Source organism: Marmota marmota, unplaced genomic scaffold, assembly GCF_001458135.2.
Source record: "Marmota marmota marmota unplaced genomic scaffold, marMar, whole genome shotgun sequence".
NCBI lineage: Eukaryota > Metazoa > Chordata > Mammalia > Rodentia > Sciuridae > Marmota > Marmota marmota.
The window spans coordinates 4,295,822-4,317,409 of record NW_026000020.1 but is presented as its reverse complement, the minus strand read 5'-3'; the positions used below and the strand labels follow the sequence as shown (position 1 = coordinate 4,317,409).

Genomic DNA, 21,588 nt, shown 5'->3' with positions numbered 1-21,588 from the left:
GGGGGGGGGGGGGTCACAGGAGAGGCAGGAAGGAGAAAACAGAAGCAAGCTCGTGCTGTGGGTTAGTGGGGTGGAAAAGCTGGGGTGCAGGCAATTCTGGTCCCCCTGAGTTCACAAGGCCACATTGACCCCAGTGATGGCATGACGTTTTAAAGGAACGCTCGGCCCTTCCAGGTCAGGAAGGTCTTTCAGGTGACACAGCGGGAAACAGACACTTGAAAAGCCAACTGTCAGGCTGCCCCAGCTGCAGCGTTATCGGAGTCTGAGTATTAATCCCAGACGTCCACCCACCGCAGGGAACCAAGGGCTGTTCCTGTTCCACCTGGTGCATCTCCAGCATCTCAAGTGAGGCTGGCAGGTGAGTGTCCACAGGGCTGACCACGATCTCGGAAGCAGGCAGCAGAGCTGGCTGATGGCTGAGTCCCACTCAGGGACGGGCCTCGAGGCCTGAAAGCCCGACTCAGCTTCTCAGGGATCAAAGAACTGCTGGTTGACTGGACCCTGACACAGCAATGGAACCAAGACGGGGGAGTCATTTCTCCCCCAGATGGAGGACAGGGGCTGTTTGTAATGGTGAAAATGTGAGTTGTCCCCCAAAAGCTCAGGTGTGGGACAGTGTCAGAAGGTTCAGAGGAGAAATGACCTGGTTATGAGAGCCTTAACCCAATCAGTGGATTAATTCCCTGGTGGGATTAACTGAGGGCAGGCGGGTGGGGTGTGGCAGGAGGAGGTGGGTCACTGGGCGTGGCTTTGGGGTTTAAATTGTGTGAGCTGAGCTCAGTCACTCTCTGCTTCCTGGTGCAGTGTCTTGAGCCCCTTCCCTCCACCACATCTTTCCACAATGCTCTGCGTCACCTCTAGCCCTGAGGAATGGAGTTGGCCATCTGTGGACTGAGACCTCTGAAACCAGGAGCCCCCGAATAAATGTCTCCTTCTAAACATTGTTCTTGACAGGTCTTCTGGTCTCAGTAGTGAAAAGCTGACTAAAACACTGTGACCCTGTACTCTGCCGAAATGAGCACTGTTTTAAACTCTAGGTACCCTGCAAGAGGGACACTGCCCAGGAAAGACAAAGCCTTCAGAAATGGCAACAGCTCAGGAACTGCAGGTGGCCCGGCTGGGAGGCTTGGAGGGATGGAGCAGGGATCCCACACAGACTCCGCAGGTCCCTGATTTGAACAGTTCAGTAGATTTTTACAGAGCCAGGTCCACCTGGACAGTCCTACAGCAGGAGCCCTCGAGGGACATGCAAAGGTGGACAGGACGCAGTCGCTGCCCTTAAGGAAGGGAGGAGAGGTGAAACCAAACATACAACTAACACCAAGCGGTGTTAGGAAGCACAGTCACTGGGACTTACAGGTGGAGAGGACCACCTTCCACCAGAGGCCATTTCTGAGGGATGCAGATCATGCAGACAGCCCTAGGTTTTCTGAGGAGAGGGGTAGGAACATGAGCATCACCCAGAGCGGGACAAACAAAGGACTGGAAGCAGAAAATAACACACCAGGGGTTAGTTGAAATACCAAAGAAAGTCTGACTTCTGCCCAGAAAATAGCATATAACAGAAAAGTTATGAAAGATTAGCACCTCTATGACATATTTCCAGGGCATATTTGTGATTAAAATAAAAATCCATCACATTAATAGAATGTTCCCGTTATATGGTTAAGAAAATGAAGTCCCCCAACATCTTCCTCTCGACCCTTCCCCACCAAGTACATTGCAAGCACTCAGTAACAGCCTGCTCTCTAGAATGGGAAAAGGAACTTACATTTTAAATAGTGTGAGGCATAAATACATAGATTATTAGTGTTGTTCCTCTGCAAATCAGTCACATATTTCTCCCTTTCTACCTGGTGTAAACACGGCTCACTCTTGTTAAATGCAGGCTCACAGTATGTTCCCTGCTTTTTAAAATCCAAGTTAGCTTCCACAGGACTACCTCTATCATACCCAGGAAAGACTAGAGCTACTTAACAGTATCCTGAGCAGAGAACAGGGACAGACAGGGGGCTTCCAAGGGTTTGCTCACAGTTACATGCCCACCGTCTATCTGACACAGTGCGATCAATAAATATTTGGTGATGGAACAAATTGATGAAGAATACGCTAACATAAAATAATATCTTTTGTTTGCTTGTTTATCTGCTGCTTGAGATTTTCCATTATACTGATGAAGCAACACAATCAAGACTTTACAGTAAATGAAATATAAAAAATGTATGCAAAAAAAAAAAAAACCCTTTTCTTCCTTTAGTGGGTACCAATTAACACCCGAGCAATCACCTTCCCAGCTCTCATTGCTAATTTTGTTTAATGTGTTGAAATAATAAGAGAATAATCATAATATAGGTTGGTCTCTACTATGAGTTTTTAGACTCAACTAGAAATTTCCAGTCGTATATACAGCTTTACACATTCTTACTGGTTAAAAGGAAAGTAAGTCTTTCTAATGATTCGTTTAATATCACCATTTACAATTATTTTTTTTTTTATGTTTACTGAGAAAATCACTAGCACCATATGGATGAACTCAGGGCTCTCCTGCTGGGATTTTGCATTGTATCAACAATGTGTTAAGGGCTGTTATCCTCATAATAACCCTCAAACACTTTCCCTTCTATCAAATGCAGTGCTCCAGGAGCATGCCGTTTATGTATCCTTATCCTTTATATTTACCTCCCTCCTTTCTTCTGCCCTTTGTGACCCTCCCAAGAGGACCAAGAGCTCAGGGCAGTGGGCAGCTGCCCTACTATGGCAGTCCAGAAAGGACTGGGTAATAGCAGCTCATATCAAAGAAGAGGGCCATCAGGTCTGATCCTTCCAGCCATCCTGATGTAGCTGCCAAACCTATGACCCATACAGCACCGACCAGTGCTTCAGGTCTCCCGGTGGTGGGCTTGCTAGCTGTTCTCAAAACCAGAACCGTGCTAAACCAGCCAGCTACCTTTCTAACTTCTCAGTCACTGCCTCTGGAGTTTCAGTCACCATGTGTGGGCATTCTGAAGCCACTGTCCCCAAGTTTTTCTATCCTACATTTCCCCACTGATATCTCTACAGAGCTTCCCGCGGCCTCTGTGATGGTAAAGAAAGGATCAGATCACATGAGGGAAGGTGTCTCGTTCTGTGATGATACTTGCTGGTTTTCTGTTCCCTTCGACCAGCGAGAGGCTCCTTTCATCTGAAGATCATATCCTGTGAGCATCACAATGGCTGAAAAGCTGTGGTTATTAATTGCTCGAGTCAGGCCAGACGGTGTATTGATCGTCCCCTGCTCTGAGCCCCAGTGCCCCTTGTCTGCATCACACACTTGGCAATTAATCACACTTTGCCCTGAGACATCTGCAGGTTCACTTTGCCATTTTCTTCAGCTCTTCATTTCCAAATGGCCAGTCCACCTGATGTGCAAAGCTTTAGCAAATTACGTTTCTCTGTGTTTTCTGCAGATCCATGAAAACTGTGTCTCCGATGTATTTTTCGAACAACCAATGGGTTAGCATTGGTCTGAACAGAATGGCGCAGCAAGATTCATTTCTCTCTGCTCCTCCCTGCTAAGCACAACAATAGGCCTGGGAATAACAAGGAGGCAACCAAGGGACAAGTCTGGAAGGTAGAGTGTCAGGTAAATTGGGTGGGGACGCTAGGACTGGAGGACCTCCACGTCTTATGACTGCCCAGACACTAGAAGAAGGTAACCCAGACCTGGCATATCCCAACCTACAACTTACAGCAACAGGTGACAGCTTAGGTGAGCTCACTGTGAGAAAGAGTCCCAGCTCAACACCAGGTGAGGGAGAACTGGCAAAAGAGATGGATCAGTCACTCCACTGACAATATGCCACAGGAAGCCATCTCCTGCAGCTGCAGGACTAAAAGTCTCCTCTCCAGCACAGAGATACCATGCAAGGGGACTTTGTCATAGGTACTGAGTCCAGAGAGGGTCCTCCTGCCCTTCCTCGACAAAGATACCGCAGGGTAGCTGGGTGCAGCAGAAAAGGGACCTCACCACAATAAGCACCCTAACCAGGAAGACTCTACATCTGCATCCTCCCCAAGGGCTAGACCTACCACACACATTTCCCCACCTAGAGGCACACAGGGCACCCTGCCTGGGGACCTCCTATCTGCTCTACACGCAGCAACACATGATAAGCCAAGCAGACCAAAATACCACTAAAAAGAGTGAGCCTCAGTATAACAGAGAGCACGACAAGATATAAGATACAGCATACCAAGGACCAGGAAATCAAACTGGAATGACCATCCACAGATGCCAACATGGAGATGATCCCATGCTGAAATTACCAGACAAGGACTTTAAGGTTGCCTTCAACAAAGAATGATAACGATCTCCCCAAACAAATGAGAAACAGAAAATCTCAGGGGGAAAAAAACAGATGTCATAAGAGTGGGTGAAACTAAAGCTGTGCAATTAAAAACACTACAACAGAATCTAAAATGTCCTGGATAGAATCAATATCAAAAGTGGAGATTACAGAGCACAGGATCCATGAACCTGAAGACACAGGACAGAATCCACTCAACTTGATCAACAGAGAAGCCAGACTGAACAAACAAAAACGAACAGAGCCTCCGGCACCTGTGGGGCCATATACAAAGATCTACCTTTTTATCTTCAGAAGGGGAGAGGAAAACATGGATAAGTGAATAATCAAAGTAATAACAATAATAATAGTGGCTAAGACTTCTCAAATCTAGTGAAAGACATAAACACACAGATGAAAGAAACTAAGTAAATCCCCATAGGATAAACTCAAAGGAATCCACACTAACACACATCATAATCAAACTTCTGAAAACTAACTACAAAGAAGACACTTTGAAAATAGCCAAGAGGGGAAATCGTTTTACTTCTGGGGGAGTTACAATTCAAATGAAAGTAAGTTTCTCATGTGGCCAGGAAGAGGCAACATATCATGTGTTAAAAGCAAAAGAAAACTGTGAACTGTGGATTCTATGTTCCATGACAGTATTTTTTAGAAATGATGGAAGAAATAAAGACATTCTTAAAAGAAGGAAAAAAGAATCTGTGCTAGCAAACATACCCTTAAAAAATAGCTGAATGAAATTCTTTAAACAGAAAAAAAAAATGAACAGAGAAACTCTGAAACTCCAGGAAAACAAACAAACACACATACACACACACAAAGAAGAAGAAGAAGAAGAAGAAGAAGAAGAAGAAGAAGAAGAAGAAGAAGAAGAAGAAGAAGAAGAAGAAGAAGAAAAAAAAGAAAAGAAAAGAAAAAAACAGACTGGATTAAGTTGGTTATTGAAGCAAATATATTACACCATCTGATGTGATACACTCTGGCTATAAAGGACATACTTAATTCCACATTTAAAAAGAGGAAAGGGTAAAGATACCCAAATAAAAATAAGGTTTCTGTATTTCACCTAAAGTGGTAAAATACTGACAGTAGTTAGACTGTGAAAAGTTTCATATATATATATATATATATATATATATATATATATATATATATATTTACATATATATGTATTATAATATACAGAAACACCATCAAAAAAATCTGTACAAAGAAGTATGTTTTAGAAATCCCTATTTGAAATAAATCAACACAGAATCAATTCTGAGAATGTTCAAATAACTTACAGAAATGTAAGGAAGAGAAACAAGAAACATTGATAAGCAAATAATAAAAGCAATAATTCCATTAAGTGTTAATGGTCTAAACAAACCAAAATAAAAGGCAGGGTTCATCAGAGTAGGTAAAATACCATGATCTGATATGCTTTCTAAAAGGAAGTGATCTCACACAAAACACCATAAGTAGATTAAAATAAAAGAATATTACCCTATGTATATACATAACTATATGACCAGTGGGATTCTACATCATGTACAACCAGAAGAATGAGAAATTATACTCCATCTATGTATGATGTATCAAAGTGCATTCTACTGTCATGTATAACTAATTAGAACAATTTTTTAAAAACCTTTTTAAAATGGATGTTAAATGATATACCATGCAGGCAGAATTTTTTTTTTTAAAGTAAAGGAAGCTACATTAATATCAGATAAAATACACTTAGGAGCAAATAAAAATTCTAGGGACAAAGAAAAATGTTACATAATTATGAAATTGATCACTGGGAGGGGTAACCAAACAAGAGAGCCTCAAAATACAAGAAGTGAAAACTGACAAAGATAAAAAGAGAAGCAGACCAACCCACACTCACAGCTGGGAACTTAAACACCCCACTTTAAGGACAGTTAGAATTACTAGGCAGACGATCAGCAGGGATACAGAAGATATTAAGAACACAGTCAACCAACAAGATCTAATTTACACATATAGAAAACTCCACTCAATATCAGCAAAACATATATTTTTCAAGTGTCCATGGAACATTCATCAAAATTTTTAAAAATTAAAATAACATATAGTATGTTTTTCAGACCACAATGGAAATAGAGCTAGAAATAACACAAAGACAACAGGACAATCTGCAGACACCTGGAAATCAAAGAACATACTTCTAAATACTGCATGGTTTAAAGAAGAAATCTCAAAGAAAGTGAAAAAAAATCAATGGACCATTGGTCTACAAGTCTATTTTGGTGCCAATACCATACCATTTTTGTTGCTATTGTTCTGTAGTTTAAGGTCTGATAGAGTGATGCTACCTGCTTCACTCTTCTTGCTAAGGATTGCTTTGGATATTCTGGGTCTCTTATTTTTCCAGTGAATTTCATGATTGCGTTTTCTATTTCTATGAGGAATGTCATTGGGATTTTGATTGGATTTGCATTAGATCTGTATAGTGCTTTGGGTAGTATGGTCATTTTTACAATATTAATTCTGCCTATTCAAGAACAAGGGAGATCTTCTAAGGTCTTCTTTAATTTCTTTCTTTAGTGTTCTGTAGTTTTCATTGTAGAGGTCTTTCACCTCTTTTGTTAAGTTGATTCTCAAGGTTTTTGTTTTTTTGTTTTTTTTTTTTTGAGGCTATTGTAAATGGAGTAGTTCTTCTAATTTCTCTTTCAGAGGATTCGTTATGGGTTTATAGAAATGCATTTGATTTATGGGTATTGATTTTATATCCTGCTACTTTGCTGAATTCATTTATTAGTTTTAGAAGTTTCCTGGTGGAATTTTTCAGGTCCTCTAAGTATAAAACCATGTTGTCTGCAAATAGTGATAGTTTGAATTCTTCTTTTCCAATCCATATCCCTTTAATTTCTTTCATCTAATTGCTCTAGTACAGGATAGAGGACGCCTAGACAAACCCACATAAATATAGTTATCTCTCACTAGACAAAGGTGCCAAAAACATGTATTGGAGAAAAAAATAGCCTCTTCAACAAATGATGCTGGGAAAACTGGAAATCCATATGTAGCAAATTGAAATTAAACCCCTATCTCTCACCAGGCACAAAACTCAAAATGGATCAAAGACCTAAAAATTGGACCAAAGACTCTGAGCCTAATAGAAGAAAAAGTAGGCCCAAATCTTCATCATGTCAGATTAGGCCCCTACTTCCTTAACAACATCCCTAAAACATAAGAAATAAAATCAAGAATCAATAAATGGGATGGTTTCAAACTAAAAAGTTTCTTCTCAGCAAAAGAAACAATTAGTGAGGTGAATAGAGAGCCTACCAAATGGGAGCAAATTTTCACCACACGCACATCAGATAGAGCACTAATCTCCAGGAGATATAAAGAACTCAAAAAACTTAACACTATAAACACAAATAACCCAATCAATAAATGGGTTAAGGAACTGAACAGAAACTTCTTAGAAGAAGATATATGATTGATCAACGAATATATGAAAAAATGTTTACCATCTCTAGCAATTAGGGAAATGCAAATCAAAACTACTCTAAGATTTCATCTCACACCAGTCAGAATGGCAGCTATTAAGAATATAAGCAATAAGTGTTGGTGGGGATGTGGGGAAACAGGCACACTCATACATTGCTGGTGGAACTGCAAATTGGTGCAACTTATCTGGAAAGCAGTATGGAGATTCCTTAGAAAACTTAGAATGGAACCACCATTTGACTCAGCTATACCACTCCAAGGTTTATACCCAAAGGACTTAAAAACAGCATACTACAGCATACTTAAAAACAGCATACATACTATGGCCACATCAATGTTTATAGTAGCACAATTCACAATAGCTAAATTGTAGAACCAATCTAGATGTCCTTCAATAGATGAATGGATAAATAAATTGTGGCATATATACACAATGGAATACTACTCAGCATTAAAAGAGAATAAAATCATGGCATTTGCCGGTAAATAGATAGAGTTGGAGAATATTATGCTAAGTGAAGTAAGCCAATCCCCAAAAAACAAAGGCCAAATGTTTTCTCTGATAAGTGGATGCTGATCCATAATAGGGATGGGGGGTGCATGGGAAGAATGGAGAAACTTTAGATAGGGCCAAGGGGAGGGAGGGAAGGGAGGGTGCATGGGGGTAGGAAAGACAGTGAAATGAGATGCTCATCATTATCCTAGGTACATGTATGAAGACATGAATGGTGTGACTCTACTTTGTGTACAACCAAGAAATGAAAAATTGTGCTCCATTTGTGTACTGTGGACCGAAATGCATTCTGTTGTCATGTATAACAAATTAAAACGGACAAACAAATTTTTTAAAAAATCAATGGAACTTAATGAATATAAAAATACAACACATCAAAATATGCAGCATGCAGCTAAAGCAATGCTGAAAGGGAAATTTATAGTACTACGTGCTTATATTAGAAAACAGGAAAAGCTCAAGTATTAGATGCAAAGATCCCCCATAAAAATATTAGCGCAGCCAATTCAACAGTATACAAAAAGAAGTATGCTCCACGACCATGGGGGGATTTGTTCCTGTGATGAGGAGACATCCTGAGGGATCTTTGTGTTGAGGGAACTCTTTGGTATTTGGACTGTCTTAACGTTCCATATCCTGGTTGTGATACTGCACTACAAAGATGCAAGATGTTAGCACTGCAGGAAAACAGGGGGAGGGTCTCCACGTACTATTGCTCACAACTGCCCAGAGAACTACAAAGATAAGGAAATGAAAAGTTTAACTAAAACGTCTGCAGATACTGAAAACCATTCAACTCCACCATCCGATTTTAAGTAATCTTATAAAAACGTCATGGTTGTTGATACTCGGGGGGGTAAGTTAAAGTCCTGAAAAGTAGAGACGGAGATTGTCTCTGAGTCTTGAACAGATGGGAGAAGCAGCATAAAAATCAAGTTTCAAAAAAGTCACTCTGAGGGGCTGAGGTCGGGGCTCAGCGGTCAAGCACTCGCCCAGCACATGCGAGGCCCTGGGTTCCATCCTCAGCACCACATAAAAATGAATAAATAAAATAAAGGTATTGTGTCCAGCTACAACTAAAAAATAATTTTTTTTTTTAAAGTCACCATGATTGTGAGACAGGTAACGAGGCTCCAACTTGGAAGCACGACCTATCTAAGGAAAGAACGTGTCTCAGAGGGTGGGTGAAGGGACGGAGCCAGCAGAGCCCACAGAGGAGGGCAGAGCCCAGCCTCCCCCCAGCTCCTTCCAGGTAGGAAGAAGCCTTACCCGAATCTGTCCCTGGCACCCTGTTGGTGAGGCCTCTGCACCCCTGCGTTGGAAGCACAGAGCTGAACTGACCCAGCTTCAGACCCCCCAGCCCTGTTCTCCCTTCAGGGTGCTTAATGGGTAAATATTTAGAGATCCACAGCAAACCTGCTGTGTCACTGTGTGACTGAGGACACACACCCTGATAAAAATCATCACTGCCTCTGTGGCTGCCTTTGCTCTCTTCCCTTGAGCAGCCAGATCCTAGTCTATACTCTTTCCTACACTTTGACTCCTTTCCTGCTAAAGGGAACAAATCAGTGTTCTGTTTTCACCTATCAGTCTCGTTGGTTTAGTTGTGTTAGTTTACTTGTCTGAGTCCCTTCTTAAAAGTTTGGTGGCAAAATTAGCCTTCTGAGCTCGAGACACAGTGTGTGGCCTGTGGCCAGCTCACCCCTAGAATGGCACCAACCACAAGGGGCCTCCAAAAGCCCGGCCTACAGTGACAGTGATGCAGTCCCTCGGTCTTGTGGGCCAGTGTGATCTTTCCAAACCTACTAGTTATTCCTCTGCCCCAACCACCAAATTAGACATGGTGCTTTGTTCTTTGATTTTATTAACACAATTACCCTGTGATGAATAGGAGTGTACATGCGATTTTTATCATTTTATTGGCAAATGAAATAATTTGGTGTTTTTCTTTAACAATCAAGATTTTAAAGTTGTTATTATCGTACAAACAATGAAATTATTTTCCTTCAACACCAGACTAATTTAGGACTAATTTTACGCTTACATTGAGTTTATCGTACGCAAGGCCTTCCCCATCCCCTTCCATGTCCCTGGCTTAGGATTCCTACCTAGTCTACAAATGCCCGGCGCTCAAGCAAACTGTTAGAAAATAGCAACTACCTTAAAAGGGCTTAACAGATCTGCATTTTAAAGACAAAGGAAAACTCACCTGGAAGTAATGACCACATATTAAAATCTATACCAATGAAATACCGCCTAAAGGGTCATTTGTTATTAATGGGAAAAAAAAGCCTCAGAATTGAGGAATGACAGTCTCAACAGAAAATGAAGAATGACGGGGAATATAATCAGGAACATTCAATGGAGATTTTTTAAAATGTTATTGAAAAATCAAATATTTATCATGATATTTATGTGGAAAATAATTGATCTTGATTTAAGTAATTTCATTAAGATAAATATAAAATGGGGGGAAGATCGGAAACAGATTAACAGCACTCTATGGAAAATTGATTATGGAACGGAATTAAATTAGCTTAATGATGTTCCCTCAGGAACTTCATGAAAATTAATTCACGCTGGGCCAATTCTGATTAAAATATTTATATTCATAACCTGGGAGTCAAACTGTCCTCCACTCCTGATGACATCGATGAGTTTCTGGAACTCTCTGTTCTCTCAGATGTTGAGAGCCTGCCTCCTTCCAATTCTTTTCCCAACCTCAACTGTTTTTTTCCCATACCTCACCCTTGTACAAAGGTAATCCCCAAGATTCTGCCCTCGGGCCCCCTCATATAAATTCCACCTCCCTGGGTTCTCTCCTGATGGGCTTTGCTCTCCTTCCACCCCCTCCTCACTTACTGAGGATTTCCATCTACGTCTGCCCATCCTTCCTCCCAAGTGCCAGCTCTACGTCTCCAGTGCCTGCTGGATTCTCTCCACAAGGATGTTCCATTGAAGAGTCATTCAGATCTGGTATCTTTCTCCATCACCCACTGGACTTGGGGGTGTGCTGGAGCTGGTTCCACCCAGCCTGTGAAATGATCCTGTGCACCTCTTCCCAACTCCAAGTTCACTGCCACCTGCTGGTGACAGGCGAAAATGGCCCCAGTGAGAGTATTTACACCACAGAAATTGGCAAGTGCAACACATCCAAGTCCTTTCTCCCTCAGATATGGAAGTAGGGCACAACTTATGAGGCACCACTATGCCCAAGTCACACAGCATAAAAACTTGGGAGTAATTTGGGGAACCTCAGCAAACGTTACCCTCCATACTTAACGAATTATCACATTACTTGTATTCTATTTGTGAAATGTCTCTCATATCCTCCTCTTTCTTTATGGACTCAATGATACTGTCTTAGTTCAAGCCACACCAACCAGTATATGCCTTGACTATTGCAATAGTTTCCTAACTGGCCTCTCTGGCCACCACCCGGCCCTCACACAGCCACGGTATCTTTCCATACAGCTTGGAACATACCATTCTGCTGCAATGTCTCACCGTTTTCTAAGAAATAAAATACCAAATCTTCAGCTAGTCATTAATCCTTCTGGGCTCCAAACCCCTTAGCAAGCACTTTCTCCCATCTGTCTATGCCCTGTCCCTTGGCTTCCCCTAACCTGAAACATCTTCACCTTTGTCCCCCTCTCAGGACCCACTGAGCTGAGAGGACTCTTTCTGGATCTCCCTAATAGGAACACATTATTCCTTCCCTTAAAACCACCTTTGCTTGCCTCACTACTGTGTTCTTCTGACTGGTGCTCCAGAGACTCATGTGTGCCAAACATGGCAACCGATTAGCATCTTTTCCCATCAGTTTTTAAAACCTGATTTTGCCCTTCAGCGGCGGAGATTCTGTTTTCCTTTCAACCATGTATTTTCTTCATTTTTGCTTCTCTAACCCAATTTTAATTATCCCCAAACCGTAAGCATTTAAGAGTTAAGAATGCCTACTCTCTGTCACAATCATACGAGATGAAAGGATATTTAACCCCAGGCTGGGTGTTCCCAGTGCCTGCAATTAAAGCAAATCCACCCCGCTTTGGTTGACTCTATGATTAAAAAAGAAAATGGTTTCATTACAGATAATTCAGTTGACATTTTTGCTTTTGTACAACTTGGGAGTTGAGATGGCTTTCACTACCCCCGAAATCATTTAGTATGCAGAACATGGAGAAAAACAAAGCAGGGGATGCCATCAACACGGATGAGTCATGGGTAAAACAAGAAGTGAGCTGTGGGGAGGGAAGTCGGGTGTGTTATGAAATACCTGAGGGCAGCCATGGCAGCTCCTGGCTGGGGAAGGCTTCACCTCCTGGTGCCCTTCCCTCTTCCCCCTTCCTATGCCCCACCTTGTCCCCCAACTCCTAAGCAGTTACCGTGACAGCCGTCTTAGTTATGTGCAAAAATTGAGCAACGTGCCAAGCAAGATAGCCACAGGGTCCAAGTCCTGGGTAAGAGCCGATGAAAAGGAAGAAAAAGGTCATGTGAGGTAAGAAAGGGCCCTGGGGCCTGGAGAGCCATGGAGCTGGCCATCTATTCCCACACGCTCTGTGTCTGTGCGGAGAACCCAGAGGCGGGAATGTGGGCGTGGACTCCTCATTTCTGCTCTCCCCATGGCTCAGGAAATAGGGTGGGAGATGGTGCCCCCCTCCTGTTTCTACTGTCACGACTCCTGCAGTGCCCAGTACTGGGGTGCTCCATTTCTACCTTCCTAGGTGACACTCATGCTCATTTCCTCTTTTGGTAACTGGTCATCCAATGTCACCTTGAACAAAATAGAAGCCTTGGTAGAAAGATCCACGTTTGGACAATTTCTTTGGCCAGTGGGGTCCAGCTTAAATTTCTTGGTCTACAAAGGCAGATGACTTCTTGGTTTTTCTTAGACTTTCAAAATTCTTGATTTTTTCATTGACACGGTAATTGCACGTATGTATGGGGTATCGAGTGATGGTGTGTGAGGATCGGATCACGGTAAATGGCATATCTATCACCTCAAACGTTTATCATTTCTTTCTTTGTGTTAGGAACATTCAGATCCTCTCTCGAGCTATTTCGAGATACACAATTGGTGGCTGTCAACTGCAGTTAAAACCCAGTGTGCCACAGAAAATTAAAAGTCACTCCTCTTATCCCCCTGCACCCTGTACCCACTAACCACCCTCCCTCCCTCCCCTGGCCCTGGGCCCTTCCGAGTCTCTAGTAACCACTCTTCTGCTCCCTACTTCTACGAGATTGACTTTTTTAGCTTCCACAACACACGTCTTTCTGTGCCTGAATTATCTCAGGTATTTTTTTAATTAATGGAAAGTTATTAATCTGAAAACCTTAAAATCTGTACCATTTCTATCAGGTCACCTAGATGCAAATTTTAACATTAACAAAGAGCTACCAATACAATAATTGTAGCATTTCTGAGTATCTCTTTTTATCTTTTCTTTTCTTTCTTTTTTTTTTTTTTGTATTTATGGCCTTTGAAAATCTACATAGAATTATCACAATAGTACTAAACATTTAGGTAGCATTTTCCTCTGAAGAAACACATTTGCACGTTTTATCGACTTCAATTTCACAACAGCTTTCTGGGCCCCACCCCTGGACTCTGCACAGGAGGAAACCTGATGTCCCACAACAGCGGACAAACGGTACCCCTGTTCTGAGGGGCAAAGCCGTTACCTATGCCCTGCGGCTCTTCTGCGGGGCATTTACATTTACTCTACGATGGACAATTGACTGGTCCCTGCACTCTTACAGCCCTGAAGGAGGACGAGTCCCCATCTCCCCCAGTTAACCTCACCTGCAACCCAGAGATGGCCCTTCTCTCTCTGTCCTTCACCTGACTCCCTCTCCTGACCATGTTTCCTTCCCCTTTTAAATGGGTCTGTTCTTCTACATCTTGAAACCCTCCTGACTGTTGCTTCCTAGAAATGTCTCCTTCCCACCTTGCTACCTCCCCTGCCCACCCCTGTCCCTCTCCCCTCCCTCTCCCCTCCCCTGTCTCCTTCCTTTCCTTTCTTTCTTACTAAACTCGGTTTAAATCACAGCCTCTTTATCATCATCGCCCACCCACTGACTTTGAAATCCCTCACCATCCCATCTGACTTAGTGCTTTCCAAACTAGAACTATTTTTACCCCTCTCACAAAAGTTCACTATGACCTTTTTGCTACCAATAAGACCTTTCTCACACTTGACACAATTCTCTCCCTTCCTGGAGTCTGTGTCTGCTCCAAGAAAGAGTTTCTTAGCTTCCACTCTCCTGTCTCTAAATCCCCTTCTTGAGCCAATGCGTGTTCAGTGGGCGACGATCGTGTCTAGACTTCGTCTCACCCACCTCCCTCCTGACTCCAGATGCTCCCTACCGTCAAACCAGCTTCTCCACCTTCATGAGCATGTAACTCGCACTTTTCCAATTTCCTAAGCAGCTGCATCCATGTAGGGTTCAAATCGCATTCCTGCCTGGTCCAGGGGATTGTTGCAATGATCAAATGGGTTTTTAAACGTGTCAATACTATACTTGCATAAGTACTGCCAGACCAACTATCCTGGCACCCTGTTCCTCTATGTGCTCTTCCCGTAACTAGGCTGAAGCCCAAGTCTTCTCCCATCTCTTCTCCCTTCACCACCTATCTTAATTCAGATATTTCCATTTCTCCCTCCTCGATCCAGTCTGACACCCTGAAAATAATTTTTCTACAACTTAATTCCACTGCCTCTCTTCCCCTTTCTTAAACTGATTATGGCCCCACTGTGCTCAGGGAAAATGCCCAAACCCTTCTGGCGGATGTTCAAACTTTCCACAATACAACCTTTTCTTTCTAGCCAGAACTGTCTCCAATGAATCCAAAACCACAACCCCCCACTCCTGGATGGAAATGACGTGTCTCCCCTGAAGGCTGAAGGCTCCTTGAACATAGATGTCTTCCACTTCTCGGTGTAAATCATACCGTGTAGTTCACTGTTGACGGAGCATGTCATGTTTGATCCATTGTGTGCTAAAATCTCTAAGCAGGATAATATGACCATAAAATATAACTGAAGGTCATTCTGGATTAACTAATAACTCATCATCTAGCCCTTCACTGGGGAGTCAGACCCAGGGCCAAACCAAAAAACCGGCAACAAAAGTCCATGTACTCATTGGGGGTTTCAGCTCAGGACGAATGTCCTGAATATGTATCCTGAGGCCCAGGGAGACGCTTGATGGTAGAAACGGAAGAAAACGATTCAGGTTGATTTCCAATGTCTGAACCATGAGCAGGAAGCCAAAAGAATTTGATGTGTCTGTGCTTTTTAAAGACAGAGAAGTCTAAATCTATCCACAGGTGGAACAGCCCAGGTAGGATCCCATGAAGACAGAGTCCTTCCCAGCAGCACAGAGATCTCTCAGCCCAGGGCGGGCTGACCACCCGCCTGAAGGCTCGTGGCTCCAAGAACACTGACAGCAGGGGACTACCATTTGTGGCATCATCCAGAATGTATCCTAAGGAGTGGCCCCTCCAGGCTTCCTAGATCCACCAGGCCACAGGGAGACCAAAATATCTATCCACAAAAACACCGTGGACAGCAGCAAGTTCAAGAGAATGATTTATATTCAGAGCTGCTCTTGTTGGCTAAACTCTAGATTGAGGTGAGCCTCAGGCGATGTCCTTCCCCCCACCCCCGCCTTGTCTACACAGGGGCAATTTTATGGGAAACATGGTGGGGGATGGGGGTGAAGGAGCTCAGAAAAAGACAAAGAGTGACACCGTGCACGGGGTGTCATGGAGTAGCAATATTACTTTGCTTTTGTTATGGATGGTCTTTTAATTCATTAGTTCCTTTATTCAAAGTATGATTGCTGGCTCTTTGTAGTCAACTAGGAACATTCAGGGTCCAGGGATACAGCAATAAATAAGACAGACACAGTTCTGCTTTTACTGAGGAAGCAGGCAATAACCCTGCAAATGAATGATAATCGCAGAGGGTGGGATAAGTGATACGAAGAATTTATAACAGACTGAAAGGAGTGGAAAATGACCGTAGGGTGGTTGGGGACTTTCACAGTCAATAAAAGACAGGAAGAGTCAGGGACATGTTCCCAACCCCTCAGCAGCTCCTGCAGGAGGGCATCATCCTGTAACTGTAGGTCCATGGCCAGCCCTGTCCTGCCTTGCTTGTTCATTCTTCTGTCAAGCCTGGGGCCATCACACCAAGGCAGTGCCTCCACCCCCATCTGTGGCTGTGCCAGCCGATCCTAGAGAACATGCCAGAACGGTTTGCTCTTGACGTACTTGATCTGATCAGAATGGACCCGAAGACAACAAAGTCTTTATTATTATTATTATTATTATTATTATTATTATTATCATCATCATCATTAATTTTTTTTTTTGCCTAATGTGATTTACAAACACTTAGCTCCACATCACCTTCAGCTGCTCCAAGTGCTCCCTGAAGGCAGAGCTGCTGTTTTAGTTTTCTCCAGCAGCACTTACTATGTGCTAACTCTGCTCCTGGGTCTTGTTATCACAACACAGATGCATCTAGAAAGCATTTCACCCGCTCCCTTGAAAGGCAGTTCTTGGTTACATGGGATTCAAGCAGGGTATGCCAGCCTTCTGTTGCTGTAAACGCTACACCTGGTTTACAGCAACAGGCTTATTTTGGCTTTTGGAAGTTCCAGTCCGTGATCGGTTGGCCTCGTTGCTTTGGGTCTGTGGTAAGACAGACTATCATGGCGGGAACTGGTGGTGGATCAAAACCACTCACCTCACAGCTGGAATCAAAAGAGTGAGGTGGGAGGAGTCTACAATCCCTTTGGGACCATGTTCCCAATGACCTAAAGACCTCCCGCTATGCCCCACCACTTAAAGGTCCCACTACCTCGTGACAGTGCTACCTGGGGACCAAGCCTGTAACACAGGGGGCTTTGCAGGGACATTCCAGGTCTAAATATTAGCAGAGGGAAATCAGAGATCCTCAGGACTTCTACACCTTCCTAATTATTTTAAGCCAGGTAGAAACAGGCGCAGATAAGGCTTTGCCTTCCCACCACCTATATCCATTCAGAATACTTCCTAAATATTGTTTACCTATAGGTGCAGAGATCACACCTAAGATATATGATACTACTTTATTTTCTTTTATGCACATAGGAGGAAAAGTCATTTAAAACAGACCCAAATGTCTTTTAAGTTTGATACCCAGAAATCTGTGTAGCAGGGGACTGTAATTATAAATCCAGTTATGTGAAATAATTCTGACCATTTCAATTTGGGTCTATAAAACTGTACTACCTAAACCCTAATTTCCAGATCCTGTGCATATTAGAAGAAAAAGTAGGTCCAAATCTCCATCATATCAGCTCAGGAATAGCCTTCCTCAATAAAACTCTTAAAGCATAAGAAGTAAAATCAAGAATGAATACATGGGGTGGCATCAAACTAAAAAGCTTCTTCACAGCAAAGGAAACAATCAAGAACATGAACAGAGAGCCTACAGAATGGGAGAAAATCTTTACCACCTGCACCTCAGACAGAGCATTAAACTCTAGGAAATACAAAGAACTTAAAAAAAAATAGCCCAATCAATAAATGGGCAAAGGAACTGAATGGGCACGTAACAGGAGAAGAAATACAAATGGACAACAAATATGTGAAAAAATGTTCAACATCTCTAGAAATTAGAGAAATACAAATTAAAACTATACTGAGATTCCATCTCACTCCAGTCAGAATGACAATTATCAAGAATACGAATAACAATGAATGTTGGTGAGGAAAAAGGTTCACATTACTGGTGGGACTTCAAACTGGTGCAACCACTCTGGAAATCAGTATGGAGATTCCTTAGAAAACTTGGAATGGAAACACCTTTGACCAGTTATCCCACTCCTTGGTCTATACCCAAAGGACTTAAAATCAACATACTACAGTGATGCAGCCACATCAATGTTTATAGGACCTCAATTCAGTATAACCAAGCTATGGAACCAACCTAGGTGCCCTTCGATAGTTGAATGGATAAAGAAAATGTGACATATATACACAATGGAATATTACTCAGCTATAAAGAAGAATGAAATTGTGTCATTTGCCGGTAAATGGAGGGAACTGGAGAATATCATGCTAAGTGAAATAATCCAGTCCCCCAAAGACCAAAGATCGAATGTTCTCTCTGATATGAGGATGCTAACCCACAACAAGGTAGAGTAGGGAGTGGAAGTATACAAGTTCATTGGATTAGACAAAGGAGAATGAAGGGAAAGGAGGGGGCGTGGAATAGGAAAGACAGTGGAATGAACTGGACATGACTTTCCTATGTTCGTATAGGAACACATAACCAGTATCACTCCACATCGTGTTCAGCCACAAGAAGGGGATCAAAATTGCAGAGGGTTGCACCCCATGTATGGACAATATGTCAAAATACACCCTACTGTCATGTGCATCTAAAAACAACAAATTTTTAAAAAGAGGGAAAAAATAAATCCTAACTGCCTAATTCTAATTTTGGTTGTTATTGTTTGGGTTGGTTGTTGTGGTTTTAAGCAGATCCTTTTAGTGGAAATCACTGCTACAGGTACAGTTACCTTATGTGTATTCTGTCTCTGCAGCTATTGTTTTAATTAGTTTGCCTGCTTGGAAGCTGGCCTTTTTTTATGGCCTGCTCTAGGGCATGGGTCTCTGCAGAGGGTTCCTCTTCTGGAACGCAGGCCTTAATGAGCCATTTCAGTAATGAGAGCCCTGTATTGAGCCTGTGCACCCAAGAAGCCCCAAGCAGCAGAAATGCTCATGAATTTCTGAAGCTGCCTTCTGAATTTGCATTTAAACATAACTCCCAAAGAAGAACGATTTCACCTGTGATTTTCTGAGTTGGGGTGGTAAGGGACTTTGGATATTGGATCTGTGCGACTTACGGTAATACCATAGAGGTAAATGAAAGTCAAATGCATCGCAATGTAAATGCATATGTCTTCTCTCGGGGTCTATTTTCTACCAGAGCTTGTTTTATGTTCTTCCTGTAAGCAACATATAATGCAAAAAGAATTTTGAATTAAGTGAATCCTTACAATTCCTATTTGATTAACAGGATCTGATTATTCCTCATCTCCCGGTTACCTAGACTTCGCTTTGCAAGGGGTGGGATTTTTAGTCGGTGCCTGGTGACTTCATACAATGAGTTGAAACCAATCTAATTTAACACCTGTGTGCTCATCAATAAGTGTACTCAAGCACAAAAGTGAGCGCCGTGTTGAGCGATTTTGACACTGACTGCGTGACAACCGCAGATTCTGTATCCAAACACTCGCAGACAAGAAGCTAATTGCAGTGATAAAAGGTACAGCAGTAAAAGCATGAGTAATCGCTGCCGTGATCCAAAGATAACCCACTCTCCTTTACCACCGGGTGCCGAGGCATTCATTTAAAACTCTCTCTACCCCATCTGACAACCTTTTGTCTCTCTGGCCAATGAAAATGGAAACAGCTTTCAGGACAGTGCCTGCTACAGCAAAGGTTCTCCTGCGAGCTCAGGGATTTTGTTCAGCAGTTGAGTCTAAAATAAATGCAAAAGCTGACATTTGTCATCACACTGCAGAAATGAAAGCCTAATTAATGAGATTGGTTGGAATCCCTTCTCCCACGCCCACCCCCTGGTACCCATGCAGAATACTGACATATTGCCTTCCCAAGTTGTGACACACGTAACAAACTACCAGGGTGAGTGACGTTGCGGGAAGCCCATGGATAGCAAGCCCTGTGGAGTATGGCAAAGCGGAAACAGATCACAGGGGTGCCATCAGGGTGGCAGGACTAACGGGGGATTTCCTGGAATATGGAGCTCAACTCATGAAGGAATATTAAGATCGTCCACCTGAAAGAGCCAGGGCCATGTGGGCCAACCCGGAACACCACCGGAGCCTGGCAATCCCATCAACCCACTTGTAAGCCAAGGTCAAGGTGATTTCACGCTTCACAAAAGCTCTTGGGGTCTTTTCTCTTGACCGTCATCAGGCTGGAGAGCAATATGCGGCTGACCTGATGCTAGAATCCACCCAGGTCCACCAAATTTAAACCCCAAGACTTGGGGTAGAATTGGATATTCTTCAGCATCACCCAGAGCAAAGGAAAAATCCAACCACATATTGAAATTATCCAACCCAACAGACAGAATGATTTTACTCAGCTTTTCTGGGATACACCTGCTTATGAAATATTAATGATGTCAGCAAGAAGTTCTTCTGATCATAAATCTAGGGGTGCGGCCTGCTGTGCCTGATCACGGGCATACATATGTAAACTCACTTCCAGCAAATCAACTAGTTTCCTATGGCATTTTACCAATGAAGTGGAAGTACAGTGAAGAGGTTTATAAAATCTGGACTTTCACACATCCAGTTTCCTTGAGGTGTGCATTAGGGGCACCCAGGAGGAGACGCTGGGTGTTTCCACGTCGCACCAACAGGCACTAGCTGAGATGCACTGCGTGACACCTGAGCTCCGTGGACACAGCCTACTTTGCTGACGTCTCCTTACACTCTCTCCTCATTTCCTGTACCTCCTTACGCACTTCTCTCCCCTTTTTCTTTCTTTCTTTCTTTTTTTTTTTTCCTCAAGCCAGCCTACTAGATTATAAAAGTAATGCATCCAGGAACATCCAGAGAAATTCTGGAAGGGTTCATCCATGGAGATAGAAAACTAAAATACATTTCGAAAAGCTAGGAAATAAATTCTGAAAGTAACATTTACTGAGATGAAGGCCCAGAAAGTAACCCAGACACCCAGGTCCACCCAACCAGCCAGTGACAGAGCCAAGAACCCACCTTCTGGGTGCCTGCCCAGGGTTTATCTACACGGCTCCTTACAGTGCCAGGAGGAGGTTAATATCAACTCTACTCCAAATTAAATTCTATCAGATATAATAGATTTCTAGTGGGAATACTTCAGAAATGAAAAAGCATTTCCAATTTAAATTAAATTTCCAATTAAGTCACAGGGAACTGTACTTCAATAAGAACCTGTTTTACTTTACCCCTTTATGATAAGAAAGAAAAAAATCACTTTTTTTTTCTTTGTGGTTACAAATGAAGAGTTTTATGCAAAATGATTCATTTTCACCTCTGATTAAAATGCTTCTGATTTTAGGTTTGGAGATGAGAATCTGAGGTCCAACGAGGCAATGAAATGGTATGGAATAGCCCTTATACGTACATATACACACGTCTAGGGAAAAGGTTCTTTGCAGCTATCAGATTTGCAAGCGGATCTCC

General features: G+C 42.6%; 1 protein-coding gene across 1 annotated transcript in view; it reads right to left on the bottom strand.

The window, feature by feature from the left end:
• Aff3 (ALF transcription elongation factor 3) overlaps window positions 1-21,588 on the bottom strand; it is a 474,953-nt gene that overhangs the window by 361,569 nt on the left and 91,796 nt on the right. The gene's annotated exons all lie outside the window — the stretch shown is intronic.